This window comes from Manis pentadactyla, chromosome 11 (assembly GCF_030020395.1).
Source record: "Manis pentadactyla isolate mManPen7 chromosome 11, mManPen7.hap1, whole genome shotgun sequence".
In the NCBI taxonomy this organism is placed as follows: domain Eukaryota; kingdom Metazoa; phylum Chordata; class Mammalia; order Pholidota; family Manidae; genus Manis; species Manis pentadactyla.
In genome coordinates, this window is record NC_080029.1 from 36662581 (window position 1) to 36680995 (window position 18415).

Here is an 18415-nt window from a genome sequence, read left to right on the forward strand (position 1 = left end):
GCCCGTGCTTTTGCACACCCTGGGAAGAGTTCCCGGGTCACGCGTTTGTGTGTGGGGCGCCTGTGTCGCTCAGGCTGGTCTCCACGCTTCCGCCTATAGAGTCACAACTAGGGAGCGCGGCGGAGGCGCCCAGAGCACTGGCGGACCGCGGCCAGGCAACTTCAGCAAGCTGGCGCGCACGTAGGCACGCACGCACGCACACTAGGCTCCCCGCTTCTTTTTCTTTGGTTACCAGGCGCGCGGTCACGTGGGCCCACCGCCGGGCGGCTGGCGCGGGAAGCCGCGCGAGAGCCGGCCGCGGGGTGCGTGTGCCGGCGCCGCCGCGTGACGTACACGGCGCGGGAGCCGCCCCTCCCGCACGGAGGAACTGGCCGGCTGCCGCGGCGGCGTCTGGGTAAGCAACGCGGCCCGGCCCCTGTGGGCTTCTCCGGGAGCAGTCCCTCCCGCCGCGAGCCGCTTGGGGCAGCGGCCTGCAGCTGCGCCGGTCGCGGGACAGATGCAAGTAGCTGGGGAGAGGGGTGTTTTTCGTCCATTTCACAAGGCAGTCAGGGCACAGGAGGAAAATGGCAACCTGGAGTGAGCGCTGGGCCGAGGATGCCCAGAGCCGTCCTTCGATGCCCGCAGAGGGCGGCTGACGGGGCCTGGCGCAGGTCGGGACGGCAAGCGGGCGCGCAGCAAAGGCATGGAAGCCTCCCCGCCGCGGTCGAGCGACCCTGCGCGGGAAGCCCCGACGGGCCCGCGGCGTTCCCCGGGCTGCCGCGCCGACTCTTTTCGCTAGTGGGCGGGTCTCCAGGTGCAAACTGCGAGACCCTGCGGCCACTGTCCTCCCGCCGCCACCTCCGTTTGTGATTATCCCTTTTTTTAGGACAGGAAGTACTCCCCCAGTAATTCGTTTCTTTCTTTTTTAAGATTTCAGTAATCTCATTCTTGGGCAAATCCCGTTTTTCTTTTTAAAGTTTGCCCCATGTGTCACTGCCTTCCCTAGCATTCATTATTTGGAGAGAGCAAGCTGTTACCAAGCTGCTTAGGCAGCGCCTAGCGCTGTACCTGGAATTTGACAGGAGCTAAGCTGTTCTAAAAAATTATGCCCGTTCCCCTCTGAGGGATTAGATTTGGCATTCATTCTTTTAATACTTAAATCTTTTTGGCAAATCTGTTGATTCTCATAGTGTTTTGTTAAGTGTTTAAAGTCCACTTCGATATTTCAGATTTTTAAAGCTGAAAGGGGCCTCTCCGAAAACCCAGTGCATCCCTCTCAGTTTGTAGATGAGGACACCCGGCCTAGAGTGAGTGTGGCTTGATCCAGGTCCTACACCTCTTGCGTAACGACTTTAGGGCTCTAGATGTCTTGGTCGTTGGGCTGTCCACCACACCAGGAATGCAGTGCCAGTTTAATCCACTCACTGTTAGAGGCTAACCCCCAGAAGTGATGGTACTTGACTTAATTCAGATAACTGAGAAATCAGGCTTGGCTGGTGTATGGTATTTTAAAGAACGGGGTTGGCACTACTTTCAGGTGGAATAGACTGCCTGTGATGTGCTTTGGATCTCAGAGTCCTCCCCTCACCCCAAGATTTGTCCCTTTTCTCCACAAGAACAACCAACATTTGCATTATTGGTTGCTTGGTTAGGTTAAGGCATCAAAGTCCTCTTTAGCAATCTGGATATGTTTTAATTAAGAGTAAGTTATTAATCTGTTATCAGACATCAACTCCTTAACAGGGACGAACACTGATGGGACAAAATGAGTAATGAATTAGGTGATGGCCGAGAGGTTACAGAAAAGCAGTAGAACATCACAGGGATGGTCAGCAAGAAAGGAGGGAGGGACTTCACAATACTTGGTACACCTTTTTGCCCAGCTCTGTCCTGAACGTCTTATTCAGAGGTAGTGAAGATGGATTCTGCTCAGCTTTGGGTGCAGTTTACTGAGTGGCCAGCTGCTTTCATAGATGAATTTCGAATACTTATCAAAAAGGAGTTAGTATTGTCTCCATGTTACAAATGAGAGATTTACCTGGCTTCTATGATGCAGTAATTTGCAGTAGAATTCAAGGCTTGATTATTTATCTCCCAAGTCCAGTCAGTGCTCCTTTGCATCGTATCTTGTACCACTTTAAGCCAAGAAGGGGATGAGAGAATCGCCTGTGGCTGATTTATTGGCGCCTGTGGTTGCCCAGAGAGGCCAAGCAGGACTTTCAGCTGCCCTCTATGCCTTAGAAAGTGGAGCTGTGTGCTTCCACCCTATCTCCTGAGGGGAATGCGAAGGAGCCAGTCTGTCTAGCTGGGGAGGAGGGGCTGAGTGCCTTGGCCATAAAATATCCTGGCAAGGGCTGTGCTGGGAAGTGTTGCATAATGCCCTCCCCAATACTGAACCAAAGAGATTTATTTACAGTGGTCCGTAGGTGGTGTTTGACCATCCTGTAAAAGAAAAACTTGTCCATTTTAGTAATAACAGGACCATAAAAGAGTATGTTATTGCAAGCCTCTTTTCTTAAAAAAGCAGTGCAGGTGCTCTTATCTTGATAAATTATAAAGTACTTATACACCACTTCCTGTGCCCCCTTTGTGCATATTTATTCCAAACTGCATGTGAAGTTCAGTCTAAGAAAAAAATACTGCTCCAGTTTATAGTTACCAGCCTAGACTATGGAGTCAGACTTAGACTTTGATCCCCACTTTATACTATTTGCTAGTTGTATGTCCTAAGCCTAGGTTTTTCCTCCTTTGTAAAATGGAAATAAAAATAGCACCGTGTAGTCCCAGGGAAGACTAAAAGAGAGAATGTACACAGAGCACTTTTAGCACAAGTCTTTGCATATATAGTATTTACTAATAGTAGCTATTGGTAATAACTAGAACAGTATTACTCCCTCTGTGATAGGAAAGAGATTGCTACCTGAACTTGCTTAAGGAAAGTGGAGGAAGAGGAAAGCTAGTGTTTGAAACAAGCATCAGTTTCAGTAGTACTGAATTTATGTTAACACTTCTTTTCCTATGGTAGTAGAAATTTTTTTTAAACCTTATCTGAAGAAAAAGTGTATATAGTATTTAGTTATTTTTGTAATTTTTCCCCTAGCTACATATCAATGATACAATGACTTCTTGTTACTTCTGAAAAACTCTAGACACTTTTAAGCAAATTAGGCCATGTCAGTAACGTGTTTGTGGAACATTCCAAGACAAAGGAAGTATTGGTTCACCTATATTCAGAAGTTACAATCATTTTTGTTTGTATGTATTCTAGGTTCAGCTGGCACTGTCATTTTCTACCTTTCTCCTGTCCTTTGAGGACCTTATTTTTCTTTCAGAAGTGCAGTCTTTTTTTTTTTTTACTTGACTAAGGAGACTCCTTTCCTTCACCGGGTTCTGTTTTTTTTCAGGTCCACCAGCAGTTTGCACTCACCAGTGTTAGCATTCTTGTTTGCCTGGTGGTGTGGCTTTATCAGGCGTCCCACGTGTTGGTTAGGTGGGGGTTGGAGATGTAGTAGGGCTGGCGGTGTTTGCCAACAGGCAGGAGGCCCCAAACTAACGTTTCACTGTTCCGTTCAAGTTTCTAGAGCATAACTACTCTTCCACGTGGTATCATCTACCATTTCTGCTTTCTGCCTTCTCTGAGTTTCTCAAATGCTTAATATTCATAAGTAGATGCCCAGCATACTGCACTTTTTACCTCAAACATTTTCAGATTTGGAATTTCCATGTCATTTTTAGATACTCTGAAAATAAGTGTAATGGCATATGAGAATAAATACATCTATTTCCTAAATACTTTTTAATAAGTCTGAAGTGGCTTGGTCCTCTGTCCCCGGTGCCCACCTTACTAGTTTGGGAGCAGTTTTGTTTCTTAATCTGGCTAGTTTTTTGTTTTAAAGTTACAATTGGCATTACGATTGTTGATTTTTGTTCATTTAGTGTAATAGGTGTAATTTCCACATTTTGAGCACTTCTTGTGAAATTGTTTCTGTTTCTGTACTTTTAGAGTGTGAAGTACTCTCTTGGGTTTCCTTGGTCACCTTTCTTCTAACACAGTGTTCTTAACTGAGGCATTGTATGAGAAACACCTGAGTTGTCTTTCAAAAGGGTCATCTGTAACTCACCCCTAGCATTTCTCTTTGGGTTAGTCTGGAATAGGACTGAGGCATCAATAAAGCTCTACATCAAGTTTTACAATACAGTCAGCAATAAGGGCCACTATTCCAGGATTGAATGATTTCTGCAAATATTTTTTCTGTAGGTTATAAAATATACCTCCACAGTCATGTGAAATTGTCATTAAAAAGTTAAAAATCATTGTATAAGTCTTCTATCATGTAGTACTTTGAATATTTCTGCTTTTGCCTTTGTATTTATAGCCGTGAGTAAGTGTCTCAAAAAAGCTATACAGATTCGTCTGCCAACTTCCCTGTCTCCTGGTCTTAAAGATAATTAATAATAAAGTCACAGTAGTAGGAACCACAGTGGAAATATCCAAGACTGTTTTCCACAGAAAGAATCATTTTATTCCTTTGCTGCTTCTTTAATTAAAGATCTTACAGCCTGAGAGAATGAAAAGTTGTGTGTTCCAGGACATTGTTCTGGCTACTGTTGATCGGAGAGTCTGGTGTAATAACAATAGAAGTTTTTAAATAAATAAAAATTGAAGATGTTGACTATCAAGCTACCCTTAAATTAAACAAAAATAGATACTGGTATAAAGCTGTTTAGTTTACTTAGTTGAATCTAATCCAGAGTTACGATGATCTAGTAAGTAAACAAGGTTTTTGTAGTCTCTCTTAAATATCAATGCTAACTCTAATATAAATACCACTTTGATAATAGAGAAAGCATTTTAAGATGTAGCACTCCTACATTTTGGCTCTCATATTTGCAAATACAATAAAATGATAAACTATTTTTCTGCAACCTGTCACATCTGGAAATTTCAACCAGAAATTCTCAAATGTAACTTCTAAGATCTTCCTGTATGCAAAGAAACTTAGGCTGTTGCACATACTAGAGAAAATAAAATTGATGGTCAAGAAATAATGAGCAAAGGCAATATGAAAAGCCTAAGTAATAACTTGTGAAGTAGGTTTTACTAGAAAGTGTTCTTAATAACTTTGTAATGGATTGGCCCTATTGACATGAGGTAAATCTGTGTTGCCTTAAAATATCGAAGGTATATTATTATGAAAATAAGTTTGAAGGACCATATTTCATGTATAAATCAGGTTTTATTTGAGAGATCTGAATTAGTTTCATTTTTTAAACTTAGAAAATTTACCACCTTATTTGATTCAATATATTTGCAAAATCTGCATCAATATATATGTTGAAAGTTCTAGATGGGGGTTTTGAAGAAAGGCACTGAATTTAAAGCCAGACTTGAAGTACTACCAGTACCATTTAATAGCTAGTTATCTGACTTTGGGTACCTTTTCTGCCTTCTCTGAGTCTATGGTTTCTCAACCGTAAAACAGAACTAATAAAGTACCTACTCTGTTACCTCGTAGGAACAAAGAAAGATAGTGTGGGACAGAAGTTCTCAAAGTGTGGTCCAAGGACCCCCTGGAAATTCCTGAGACACTTTTCAGTGGGTCTGCAAGGATCTCCCTTTTGCAAGGACAAATTCTCTTAATTGAACCAAAACAACCTGCGACAACAGATTGAATGCAGAACCAGAGGAAAGAACCCAGCTGTCTTTTTTAAAGCCAGGTATTAAAGAGGATTGCAAAATATAAAACAGTACCACCCTTGTCACTTTTAAAAATAGTTATTTTTTAGGGAAATAATGGATTTGTTAATATATAATGGGATTCTTGTTAATTAATTTTAAATTTTTTTAAATTTCTCACTTTTAATTTCTGATATGGTAAATATAAATATAACCCACATAAACAACAGCTCCTCACAATCCTTAATACTTTTTTCTTAAGAGTATAAATGGGTCATAAGACCAAAGCTTTTTAGAACTGCTGAGATCTAAAAGGGTAGTGGCTGAGTAATTTCTGTTGGAACAATTCTGAGATAAAAACTATGTACTTGGAAATGGTTTTAAAAACTACCAGATGGCATTTAAGAGTGACAAAAAGGAGGTAGAAACTGGAATGAGGTCTACACTTGGAAGAAGGGAACAGCAATGGATAAGTTTCCATTTTTATGTCTTACCGTGGGAGAAGGCCACAGTTGCTGACATGAAGAGCGTGACAAAAGCTAGGATAATCTGTAATCCTTCTTGCTTGAAGGAAAGAGAACAGAGTTCAGAATGACCGCACAGCTGGAAAGTGAAGAAATTCCTAGAAAGGATGTTGGGGAGACCCCAATACTGTGTGTAAACCCAACTTGAATCTCTTGCCAACCCCTAACATACATTTATGTATAAGCAATGTTGAGCAGCCTCCTAACAACATACTTAAATGCTAAAAAAAACTGAGCTGTAGGGGAAGCGGAACTTGGAATTTATAAGTTGAGCCAAGTTAATTGCAAAAACAAAAGAAAAATATCAGTACCTTTGGAAGAACATTACAGAATCTAGAGTCTATACTATAGTAATCATAATGTCTAGGATATTGTCCAAAATGAAACAGGAAACTATCACCCTTATTAATGAGAAATTGGCTTCAAGGTGACTCAGAGGTTGTATTTGGCAGAGAAGATTTAAAGCAGCTATTATAACTATGCTGAAGGAGCTCAAGAATGTAAAGCAAAAATAAGATTGTAATGTGTGAACAAATAGGACATTTCAGCCAAGAAACAAAAAGAATAAGATGAGAATAAAGTGGGGGGACCTCACTCCCCAACTTCAAGCTCTACTACAATGCCACAGTAATCAAGACAATTTGGTACTGGCATAAGAACAGAGCCACAGACCAGTGGAACAGAATAGAGACTCCAAACATTAACCCAAATATATTTGGTCAATTAATATTTGATAAAGGAGCCATTGACATACAATGGGGAAATGACAGTCTCTTCAACAGATGGTGCTGGCAAAACTGGACAGCTACATGTAAGAGAATGAAACTGGACCATTGTCTAACCCCATACACAAAAGTAAATTCAAAATGGATCAAAGACCTGAATGTAAGTCATGAAACCATAAAACTCTTAGAAAAAAACATAGGCAAAAATCTCTTAGACATAAACATGAGTGACCTCTTCTTGAACATATCTTCCCAGGCAAGGGAAACAAAAGCAAAAATGAACAAGTGGGACTATATCAAGCTGAAAAGGTTCTGTATAGCAAAGGACACCATCAGTAGAACAAAAAGGTACCCTACAGTATGGGAGAATATATTCATAAATGACAGATCCAATAAAGGGCTGACATCCAAAATATATGAAGAGCTCACACACCTCAACAAACAAAAAGCAAATAATCCAATTAAAAAATGGGCAGAGGAGCTGAATAGACAGTTCTCTAAAGAAGAAATTTAGATGGCCAACCAGCACATGAAAAGATGCTCCACATCGCTAGTCATCAGAGAAATGCAAATTAAAACCACAATGAGATATCACCTCACACCAGTAAGGATGGCTACCATCCAAAAGACAAACAACAACAAATGTTGGCAAGGTTGTGGAGAAAGGGGAACCCTCATACACTGTTGGTGGGAATGTAAATTAGTTCAACCATTGTGGAAAGCAGTATGGAGATTCCTCAAAATGCTCAAAATAGAATTACCATTTGACCCAGGAATTCCACTTCTAGGAATTTACCCTAAGAATGCAGCACTCCAGTTTGAAAAAGACAGATGCACCCCTATGTTTATCGCAGCACTATTTACAATAGCCAAGAAATGGAAGCAACCTAAATGTCCATCAGTAGATGAATGGATAAAGAAGATGTGGTACATATACACAATGGAATATTATTCATCCATAAGAAGAAAACAAATCCTACCATTTGCAACAACATGGATGGAGCTAGAGGGTATTATGCTTAGTAAAATAAGCCAGGCGGAGAGAGACAAGTTCCAAATGATTTCACTCATATGTGGAGTATAAGAACAAAGAAAAACTGAAGGAACAAAACAGCAGCAGAATCACAGAACCCAAGAATGGACTAACAATTACCAAAGGGAAAGGGACTGAGGAGGATGGGTGGGAAGGGAGGGATAAGGGTGGGGAAAAAGAAAGGGGGCATTACGATTAGCATGTGTAATGTGGGGGGGGGGGAGTGCACAGGGAGGGCTGTGCAACACAGAGAAGACAAGTAGTGATTCTATAGCATCTTACTACACTGATGGACAGTGACTGTAATGGGGTTTGTGGGGGGGACTTGGTGAAGGGGGGAGCCTAGGAAACAATGTTCTTCATGTAATTGTAGATTAATGATACCAAAAAAATAAAAATAAAGAATAAGATGAAAATTTTAGACCTGAAAATATATCTGAAATAAAAAATTCATAGAATGGGTTTAACAGAAGTGGTAGAGTCAACGAACTTGAAGATCAGAGGAACAGAAATTGTCTCATTTGAGGCAGAAAGAAATAAGTGTATGTGGAAGTTCTCTGTGTAAACTTCAGTGCTCTATATTAGCATCAAGGATTATTGCTGTAGGTTTTTTCAAGGCCTAAGCTCACCTTATCCCTCTGTATGTGGACTGACTACATGGTGTGTAAATCAGTGCATCTAAAAGAAAATTCTCAAATTCTCTCTCCTCACCTCAGCCATCTCCTTTCCACTGTCAGAAAGACATACCTCTTTTCTCTGTGGCTAACTGCTACCCTTAGACTTTTGATTGCATTCCTTCTGGAGTTTCCTAGATATTCCTCCCCTCTTCAGCCTGAAAGTCATCTTTGCTCCCCCTCTATGAGCAGCTCCCTCAGGGTCCTCTCCTCTCATCTATCCTTTAAGGCCTCTGCTTTCTAATGTCCCCTTGGAGTCTGATATTTTGCTCTTGCCACTTTCCTAAATTGTTGTCAGAGATCACCAGAAACCCCTTGGTTACCGCACTTGGGGGTGTTTGTAGTAGGTCTCATCCCCATGTTTCTCTGCAGCATTTTGCACCATTGCCACTGCCTCCCACCAACATTCTTGCCTTTCCTTCATTTCCCTTATCCTCCCACAGTGACAATATATATTATTTTTCCTCTTCTGTCTTATTGTGTCTTTTCTGTATTTTTCAAGGATTCATTCTTAGCTTTTTTCCCTTATTTCAGTCAGTGCCACCTACTCCCAGTGACTTCAACCTTGTCATTTCAGAGAACCTCCTCTCCCTCTCTAGCCCTGCTCCCCCTCTAGGGCCCCGATCCTGCATATTGTCTGCACTGATCACAAATATTTCTACTCAGATGTCCAAGCATGCACACCTTGAACTCCCTGTGTCCAAAATGAAACCTCTCTTACCAAGGCACCTTCTGTGCCTCTTCTCTGGCTTTCTGGGATCCTGCCTATATATTAACACCTGCACATGGCAGTTACTCTGCAAATATGACCTGAAGGAATGAATGAATTCTAGTTACCCAAGCTGCATTCTGAAACTCATCTTTGACTTGATCTTCTCTGTGTCTGGCTACATCCAATCTGCTGCCGAGTCAGTTCTACATCTGGTATATCTTACATTCCTTCATTTCCACTGCCATTACTTGGATATTGCAGCAAGCTCCCTGCTAGTGTTTATTTCTTCTCTCCTTTCCCTTGCTAGTGTTTACATTTCGCTACTATACCAGTCTTGACTTAATGGGCATAATGATGGTGATAACTCGTATTTATTGAACACTTACTATGAGCCCCACTATTTCTTAAGTTCTTTTTTTTTTTTTTTTGTAGATAATTATTTTTTTATTGAAGGGTAGTTGACACACGGTATTACATTACGTTAGTTACAGGTGTACAACATAGTGATTCAACATTTATACACATGACAATTCTAGGTACGAGCTATCACCATGCCAAGCTGTTACAATATCTTCACTATATTCATTACATCCCGGTTACTTATTATTTTACCATTGGAAGTGTATACTTTTTTTGTGTGTGTGTGAGGGCATCTCTCATATTTATTGATCAAATGGTTGTTAACAACAATAAAATTCTGTATAGGGGAGTCAATGCTCAATGCACAATCATTAATCCACCCCAAGCCTAATTTTTGTCAGTCTCCAATCTTCTGAGGCATAACAAACAAGTTCTTACATGGAGAACAAATTCTTACATAGTGAATAAGTTTTTACATGGTGAACAGTACAAGGGCAGCCATCAAAGAAACCTTCGGTTTTGCTTAAGCATTATAAACTATAAACAGTCAGTTCAAATATGAATACTCATTTGATTTTTATACTTGATTTATATGTGGATACCACATTTCTCTCTTTATTATTATTATTTTTAATAAAATGCTGAAGTGGTAGGTAGATACAAGATAAAGGTAGAAAACATAGTTTAGTGTTGTAAGAGAGCAAATGTAGATGATCAAGTGTGTGCCTGTAGACTATGTGTTAATCCAAGCTAGACAAGGGCAATAAAACATCCACGTATGCAGAAGATTTCTCTCAGAACGGGGGGGGTGAGGTTCTAAGCCTCACCTCTGTTGATCCCCAGTTTCTCACCTGATGACCCCCCTGTGACTGTGCCTGTCTTAGGTTGTTTCTCCCTTGAGGAATCTTACCCGTCTCTGGCTAACCAGTCATCTTCCAGGGCCATACAGGGAAATGTAAAGTTGGTAAGTGAGAGAGAAGCCTTATTGTTTGAAATGGTTAGCTTTTTATTTCTTTGCATATTTATGCCCTGTAGCTTCTATGCCCAGCATTTGTCTTGACGTTTCTTTACCACTTGGAAGAATAATGATACTCGGTAAATTTGATATGAGGCACGAATTCTATTTAAGGGTTGTAATTAGGAAGGAAGAAGAAAAGCTATAGAAGTAGCAGGCGGCAGAAAACCTGGGAAGATTGATTATTTCTTTGACATATCTTCTTGTAGAGTAACTTCAGCATGTATAGGTTTTAAGCTACTACTTAAATTGCGCACACACATTAACATAATAGGAGTATAGTTACATAACCAAAGCATACCTGTAATTACCAGCCATCTCCAGTGAAACCAAGAAAACCAGTTAGGCACCCTAGGCATTTGTGAAAACTTATCTATGATATGGTGGATATTGTCCAACTGAACTTGAACAGTCTGAGAGAAATCAGACTAATTAAAACAACCTATTCCTGGGGAATGTTCACATCCCTTATGTTCTTTTAACAGTAAATAGTCTGTAGTTGTAAGATTTTGGAGCACTACAATTTGCACTTCTCCTAATTCTTGATTGAGTTCCAACAGTATAGATCCAGTCAAATTTGTTGTTTTACTGTATGCACAGGCCAGCTTAGATATCTCCTTCCTCATTCCCATGGCAAGTCCAGGAACTGGTGGGATGAGTGCATCTACAGCTGTAGCAGTGCGTGGATCTTTGTTGGGGTTTTTTGATGATCATCTTCTGGCATGAGTCTTCCAGAGAGTGCTGATGTTGGAAGTTCTCTTTCATATCGTATCTTAGTTCATTTTCGGGGTAGCCCAATTAGGCTTTGATCCTCTGTATAAACACAAACAGACCCTTTGCCTACACTTTTATATGCCCTTTATACTCTTGTGTAGAATTCATGGGAGGTTACCTTTGGAGTTACACAGGAACTGCCCCTTTTTTTTTTTTTGGTATCACTAATCTACACTTACATGACGAATATTATGTTTACTAGGCTCTCCCCTATACCAGGTCCCCCCTATAAACCCCTTTACAGTCACTGTCCATCAGCATAGCAAAATGTTGTAGAATCCCTACTTGCCTTCTCTGTGTTGTACAGCCCTCACTTTTCTCCTACCCCCCGTGCATGCTAATCTTAATACCCCCCTACTTCTCCACCCCCCTTATCCCTCCCTACCCACCCATCCTCCCCAGTCCCTTTCCCTTTGGTACCTGTTAGTCCATTCTTGAGTTCTGTGATTCTGCTGCTGTTTTGTTCCTTCAGTTTTTCCTTTGTTCTTATATTCGACAGATAAGTGAAATCATTTGGTATTTCTCTTTCTCCGCTTAGCTTGTTTCACTGAGCATAATACCCTCCAGCTCCATCCATGTTGCTCCAAATGGTTGGATTTGCCCTTTTCTTATGGCTGAGTAGTATTCCATTGTGTATATGTACCACATCTTCTTTATCCATTCATCTATCGATGGACATTTAGGTTGCTTCCAATTCTTGGCTATTGTAAATAGTGCTGCGATAAACATAGGGGTGTACTGATCTTTCTCATACTTGATTGCTGCATTCTTAGGGTAAATTCCTAGGAGTGCAATTCCTGGGTCAAATGGTAGGTCTGTTTTGAGCATTTTGATGTACCTCCATTGCTTTCCACAATGGTTGAACTAACTTACATTCCCACCAGCAGTGTAGGAGGGTTCCCCTTTCTCCACAGTCTCGCCAACATTTGTTGTTGTTTGTCTTTTGGATGGCAGCCATCCTTACTGGTGTGAGGTGGTACCTCATTGTAGTTTTAATTTGCATTTCTCTGATAATTAGCGATGTGGAGCATCTTTTCATGTGTCTGTTGGCCATCTGTATTTCTTTTTTGGAGAACTGTCTGTTCAATTCCTCTGCCCATTTTATAATTGGGTTATTTGTTTTTTGTTTGTTGAGGCGTGTGAGCTCTTTATATATTCTGGACATCAAGCCTTTATCGGATGTGTCATTTTCAAATATATTCTCCCATACTGTAGGGTTCCTTTTTGTTCTATTGATGGTGTCTTTTGCTGTCCAGAAGCTTTTCAGCTTAATATAGTCCCACTTATTCATTTTTGCTGTTGTTTTCCTTGCCCGGGGAGATATGTTCAAGAAGAGGTCACTCATGTTTATGTCTAAGAGGTTTTTGCCTATGTTTTCTTCCAAGAGTTTAATGGTTTCATGACTTACATTCAGGTCTTTGATCCATTTTGAGTTTACTTTTGTATATGGGGTTAGACAATGGTCCAGTTTCATTCTCCTACATGTAGCTGTCCAGTTTTGCCAGCACCATCTGTTGAAGAGACTGTCATTTCCCCATTGTATGTCCATGGCTCCTTTATCAAATATTAATTGACCATATATGTCTGGGTTAATGTCTGGATTCTCTAGGCTGTTCCATTGGTCTGTGGCTCTGCTCTTGTGCCAGTACCAAATTGTCTTGATTACTATGGCTTTATAGTAGAGCTTGAAGTTTGGGAGTGAGATCCCCCCTACTTTATTCTTCTTTCTCAGGATTGCTTTGGCTATTCGGGGTCTTTGGTGTTTCCATATGAATTTTTGAATTATTTGTTCCAGTTCATTGAAGAATGTTGCTGGTAGTTTCATAGGGATTGCATCAAATCTGTATATTGCTTTGGGCAGGATGGCCATTTTGATGATATTAATTCTTCCTAGCCACGAGCGTGGGATGAGTTTCCATCTGTTAGTGTCCCCTCTAATTTCTCTTAAGAGTGACTTGTAGTTTTCAGAGTATAAGTCTTTCACTTCCTTGGTTAGGTTTATTCCTAGGTATTTATTTTTTTTGATGCAATTGTGAATGGAGTTGTTTTCCTGATTTCTCTTTCTGTTGGTTCATTGTTAGTGTATAGGAAAGCCACAGATTTCTGTGTGTTGATTTTGTATCCTGCAACTTTGCTGTATTCCGATATCAGTTCTAGTAGTTTTGGGGTGGAGTCTTTAGGGTTCTTTATGTACAGTATCATGTCATCTGCAAATAGTGACAGTTTAACTTCTTCTTTACCAATCTGGATTCCTTGTATTTCTTTGTTTTGTCTGATTGCCGTGGCTAGGACCTCCAGTACTATGTTAAATAACAGTGGAGAGAGTGGGATCCCTGTCTAGTTCCCGATCTCAGAGGAAATGCTTTCAGCTTCTCGCTGTTCAATATAATGTTGGCTGTGGGTTTATCATAGATGGCCTTTATTATGTTGAGGTACTTGCCCTCTATTCCCATTTTGCTGAGAGTTTTTATCATGAATGGATGTTGAACTTTGTCAAATGCTTTTTCAGCATCGATGGAGATGATCATGTGGTTTTTGTCTTTCTTTTTGTTGATGTGGTGGATGATGTTGATGGACTTTCGAACGTTGTACCATCCTTGCATCCCTGGGATGAATCCCACTTGGTCATGGTGTATGAACCTTTTGATGTATTTTTGAATTCGGTTTGCTAATATTTTGTTGAGTATTTTTGCATCTACGTTCATCAGGGATATTGGTCTGTAGTTTTCTTTTTTGGTGGGGTCTTTGCCTGGTTTTGGTATTAGGGTGATGTTAGCTTCATAGAATGAGTTTGGGAGTATCCCCTCCTCCTCTTTGGAAAACTTTAAGGAGAATGGGTATTATGTCTTCCCTATATGTCTGATAAAATTCCGAGGTAAATCCATCTGGCCCGGGGGTTTTGTTCTTTGGTAGTTTTTTGATTATCGCTTCAATTTCGTTGCTGGTAATTGGTCTGTTTAGGTTTTTTGTTTCTTTCTGAGTCAATCGCGGAAGGTTGTATTTTTCTAGGAAGTTGTCCATTTCTCCTAGGTTTCCCAGCTTGTTAGCATATAGGTTTTCATAGTATTCTCTAATAATTCTTTGTATTTCTGTGGGGTCCGTCGTGATTTTTCCTTTCTCGTTTCTGATACTGTTGATTTGTGTTGACTCTCTTTTCTTCTTAATAAGTCTGGCTAGAGGCTTATCTATTTTGTTTATTTTCTCGAAGAACCAGCTCTTGGTTTCATTGATTTTTGCTATTGTTTTATTCTTCTCAATTTTATTTATTCCTTCTCTTATCTTTATTATGTCCCTCCTTTTGCTGACCTTAGGCCTCATTTGTTCTTCTTTTTCCAATTTCGATAATTGTGACATTAGACCATTCATTTGGGATTGTTCTTCCTTTTTTAAATATGCTTGGATTGCTATACACTTTCCTCTTAAGACTGCTTTTGCTGCGTCCCACAGAAGTTGGGGCTTAGTGTTGTTGTTGTCATTTGTTTCCATATATTGCTGGATCTCCATTTTGATTTGGTCATTGATCCATTGATTATTTAGGAGCGTGTTGTTAAGCCTCCATGAGTTTGTGAGCCTGTTTGCTTTATTTGTACAGTTTATTTCTAGTTTTATGCCTTTGTGGTCTGGAAAGTTGGTTGGTAGGATTTCAGTCTTTTGGAATTTTCTGAGGCTCTTTTTGTGGCCTTGTATGTGGTCTAATCTGGAGAATGTTCCATGTGCACTTGAGAAGAATGTATATCCTGTTGCTTTTGGATGTAGAGTTCTATAGATGTCTATTAGGTCCATCTGCTCTACTGTGTTGTTCAGTGCTTCCGTGTCCTTACTTACTTTCTGCCCAGTGGATCTATCCTTTGGGGTGAGTGGTGTGTTGAAGTCTCCTAGAATGAATGCATTGCAGTCTATTTCCCCCTTTAGTTCTGTTAGTATTTGTTTCACATATGCTGGTGCTCCTGTGTTGGGTGCATATATATTTAGAATGGTTATATCCTCTTGTTGGACTGAGCCCTTTATCATTATGTAGTGTCCTTCTTTATCTCTTGTTACTTTCTTTGTTTTGAAGTTTATTTTGTCTGATATTAGTACTGCCACCCCTGCTTTCTTCTCACTGTTGTTTGCTTGAAATATGTTTTTCCATCCCTTGACTTTTAGTCTGTACATGTCTTTGGGTTTGAGGTGAGTTTCTTGTAAGCAGTATATAGATGGATCTTGCTTTTTTATCCATTCTATTACTCTATGTCTTTTGATTGGTGCATTCAGCCCATTAACATTTAGGGTGACTATTGAAAGATATGTACTTATTGCCATTGCAGGCTTTAAATTTGTGGTTACCAAAGGTTCAAGGTTAGCCTCTTTAGTATCTTACTGTCTAACTTAGCTCGCTTATTGAGCTGTTATATACAGTGTCTGGAGATTCTTTTCTTCTCTCCCTTCTTATTCCTCCTCCTCGATTCTTCATATGTTGGGTGTTTTGTGCTGTACTCTTTCTAGGAGTGCTCCCATCTAGAGCAGTCCCTGTAAGATGTTCTGTAGAGGTGGTTTGTGGGAAGCAAATTCCCTCAGCTTTTGTTTGTCTGGGAATTGTTTAATCCCACCGTCATATTTGAATGATAGTCGTGCTGGATACAGTATCCTTGGTTCAAGGCCCTTCTGTTTCATTGTATTAAACATATCATGCCATTCTCTTCTGGCCTGTAGGGTTTCTGTCGAGAAGTCTGATGTTAGCCTGATGGGTATTCCTTTATAGGTGACCTTTTTCTCTCTAGCTGCCTTTAAAACTCTTTCCTTGTCCTTGATCTTTGCCATTTTAATTATTATGTGTCTTGGTGTTTTCCTCCTTGGATCCTTTCTGTTGGGGGTTCTGTGTATTTCCGTGGTCTGTTCGATTATTTCCTCCTCCAGTTTGGGGAAGTTTTCAGCAATTATTTCTTCTAAGATACTTTCCATCTCTGTTCCTCCCTCTACTTCTTCTTCTGGAACCCCTATAATATGGATATTGTTCCTTTTGGATTGGTCACACAGTTCTCTTAACATTGTTTCATTCCTGGAGATCCTTTTATCTCTCTCTATGTCAGCTTCTATGTGTTCCTGTTCTCTGGTTTCAATTCTATCAATGGCCTCTTGCATCCTATCCATTCTGCTTATAAACCCTTCCAGAGTTTGTTTCATTTCTGCGATCTCCTTTCTGGCATCTGTGATCTCCCTCCGGTCTTCATCCCATTTCTCTTGTGTATTTCTCTGCATCTCTGTCAGCATGTTTATGATTCTTAATTTGAATTCTTTGTCAGGAAGACTGGTTCGGTCTGTCTCCTTCTCTGGTGTTGTCTCTGTGATCTTTGTCAGCCTGTAGCTTTGCCTTTTTGTGGTGATAGGAATAGTTTGCAGAGCTGGGACGAGTGACGGTTGGAAGAACTTCCCTTCTTGTTGGTTTGTGGCCCTCCTCTCCTGGGAGAACAGCGACCTCTAGTGGCTTGTGCTGGGCAGCTGCGCGCAGACAGGGTTTCTGCTTCCTGCCGGGCTGCTGTGGAGTTTATCTCCACTGTTGCTGTGGGTGTGGCCTGGTTCGGGCCCCTGCTCCAAAGTGGTGGAGTCGCGTTGGAGGGGGAGCGGCCTGGAGGCTATTTATCTCCCGTAAGGGGCCTCCTTGCTCCCTGCAGCCCAGGGGTTAGGGTGCCCAGAGATCCCCGGATTCCCTACTTCTGGATTAAGTGTCCCACCCTGCCCCTTTAAGACTTCCAAAAAGCACCCGCCAAAACAAAACAACGATCACAAAAAAAAAAAAAAAATTTAAATTAAAAAAAAAAAAATGTGACCACTCGTTTTTCTTTATTCTCCGGTGCCAGCCTCAGGCATCTGCTCACCGGTCTTGCTGCCCTGTTTCCCTAGTATTGGGGGCCCTATCCCTTTAAAACTTCCAAAAAGCGCTCGCCAGAACAACACAGAAAAAAAAAAAATAGGTCGTGCGCTTTTCTTATGTCCTCCGGCACCCAGCCTCCGGTGCCCGTTCACTGTTCTTGTTGCCCTGTTTCCCTAGCGTCCAGGGCCCCCTGGGCACGTACTGTGTCTGCACTCTGGCCCGGATGGCTGGGGCTGGGTGTTCGGCAGTCCTGTGCTCCGTCTCCCTCCCGCTCTGCCTATTCTTCTCCCGCCGGGAGCTGGAGAGATGGGCGCTCAGCTCCCGCTGGGCCGGGGCTTGTATCTTACCCCCTTCGCGAGGCGCTGGGTTCTCTCAGGTGCGGATGTGGTCTGGATATTGTCCTGTGTCCTCTGGTCTTTATTCTAGGAATGTTTGTCTTTGTTATATTTTCATAGATATATGTGGTTTTGGGAGGAGATTTCCGCTGCTCTACTCCCGCCGCCATCTTCCACCCCCCTATTTCTTAAGTTCTTATATGCATTATCTTATTAAATATTAAATTAAAATCCATATTCTATAAGTGAGCCAGAGAGTTATCTTGTGAAAATTACACAACTAAGTGGCAGAACTGGAATTTTAATCCAGCTGTCCAATTCAGAGTTCAAACTCTCTCCCACAGAAAACAACTTAACATAGTTCTCCATTTCAAACACAACTGGAGTACATTTTAGTTTACAGTAACTTCTGTGAGCTGACCCCACCTCTCATTATTCACTTACTTTTTTGTTCTATGCCATACTGAATTCTTCAGTTATCTATATACTCATACCCCTTCCTGTAATTTTACTCATTATATTTTTTCTGCATGGAATGCTGTGTTCACCTTCTGCCTATTCATCTAAATCCAGGTCAAATGGCTTATTTTCCACTGGGTCAGAGTTATTTATCTCCACCTCATAACATAACATACTCTCCAAACTGCTCTATCGCACTTAGCACTTATACTTCATGTCATAATTACTATGTTTTCTGTTTTATCTCTCCTGTTAGCATGTAATCTTCATTGCAGCATTTATGTAATTTTTTTCTGT

The 18415-nt window shown here is 40.9% G+C and overlaps 1 protein-coding gene across 2 annotated transcripts in view; it reads left to right on the plus strand.

Annotated features, from left to right (window-relative positions):
* The first annotated feature begins 260 nt into the window (after positions 1 to 260).
* The window catches only part of ZBTB25 (zinc finger and BTB domain containing 25), a 33577-nt gene continuing 15422 nt past the window's right edge, over positions 261 to 18415 (plus strand). For both annotated transcript variants that reach the window (XM_057488381.1, XM_036906076.2), the window contains exon 1: positions 261 to 394. The gene's annotated coding sequence lies outside the window, so the exon portion shown is untranslated. The remainder of the gene's footprint in view (positions 395 to 18415) is intronic.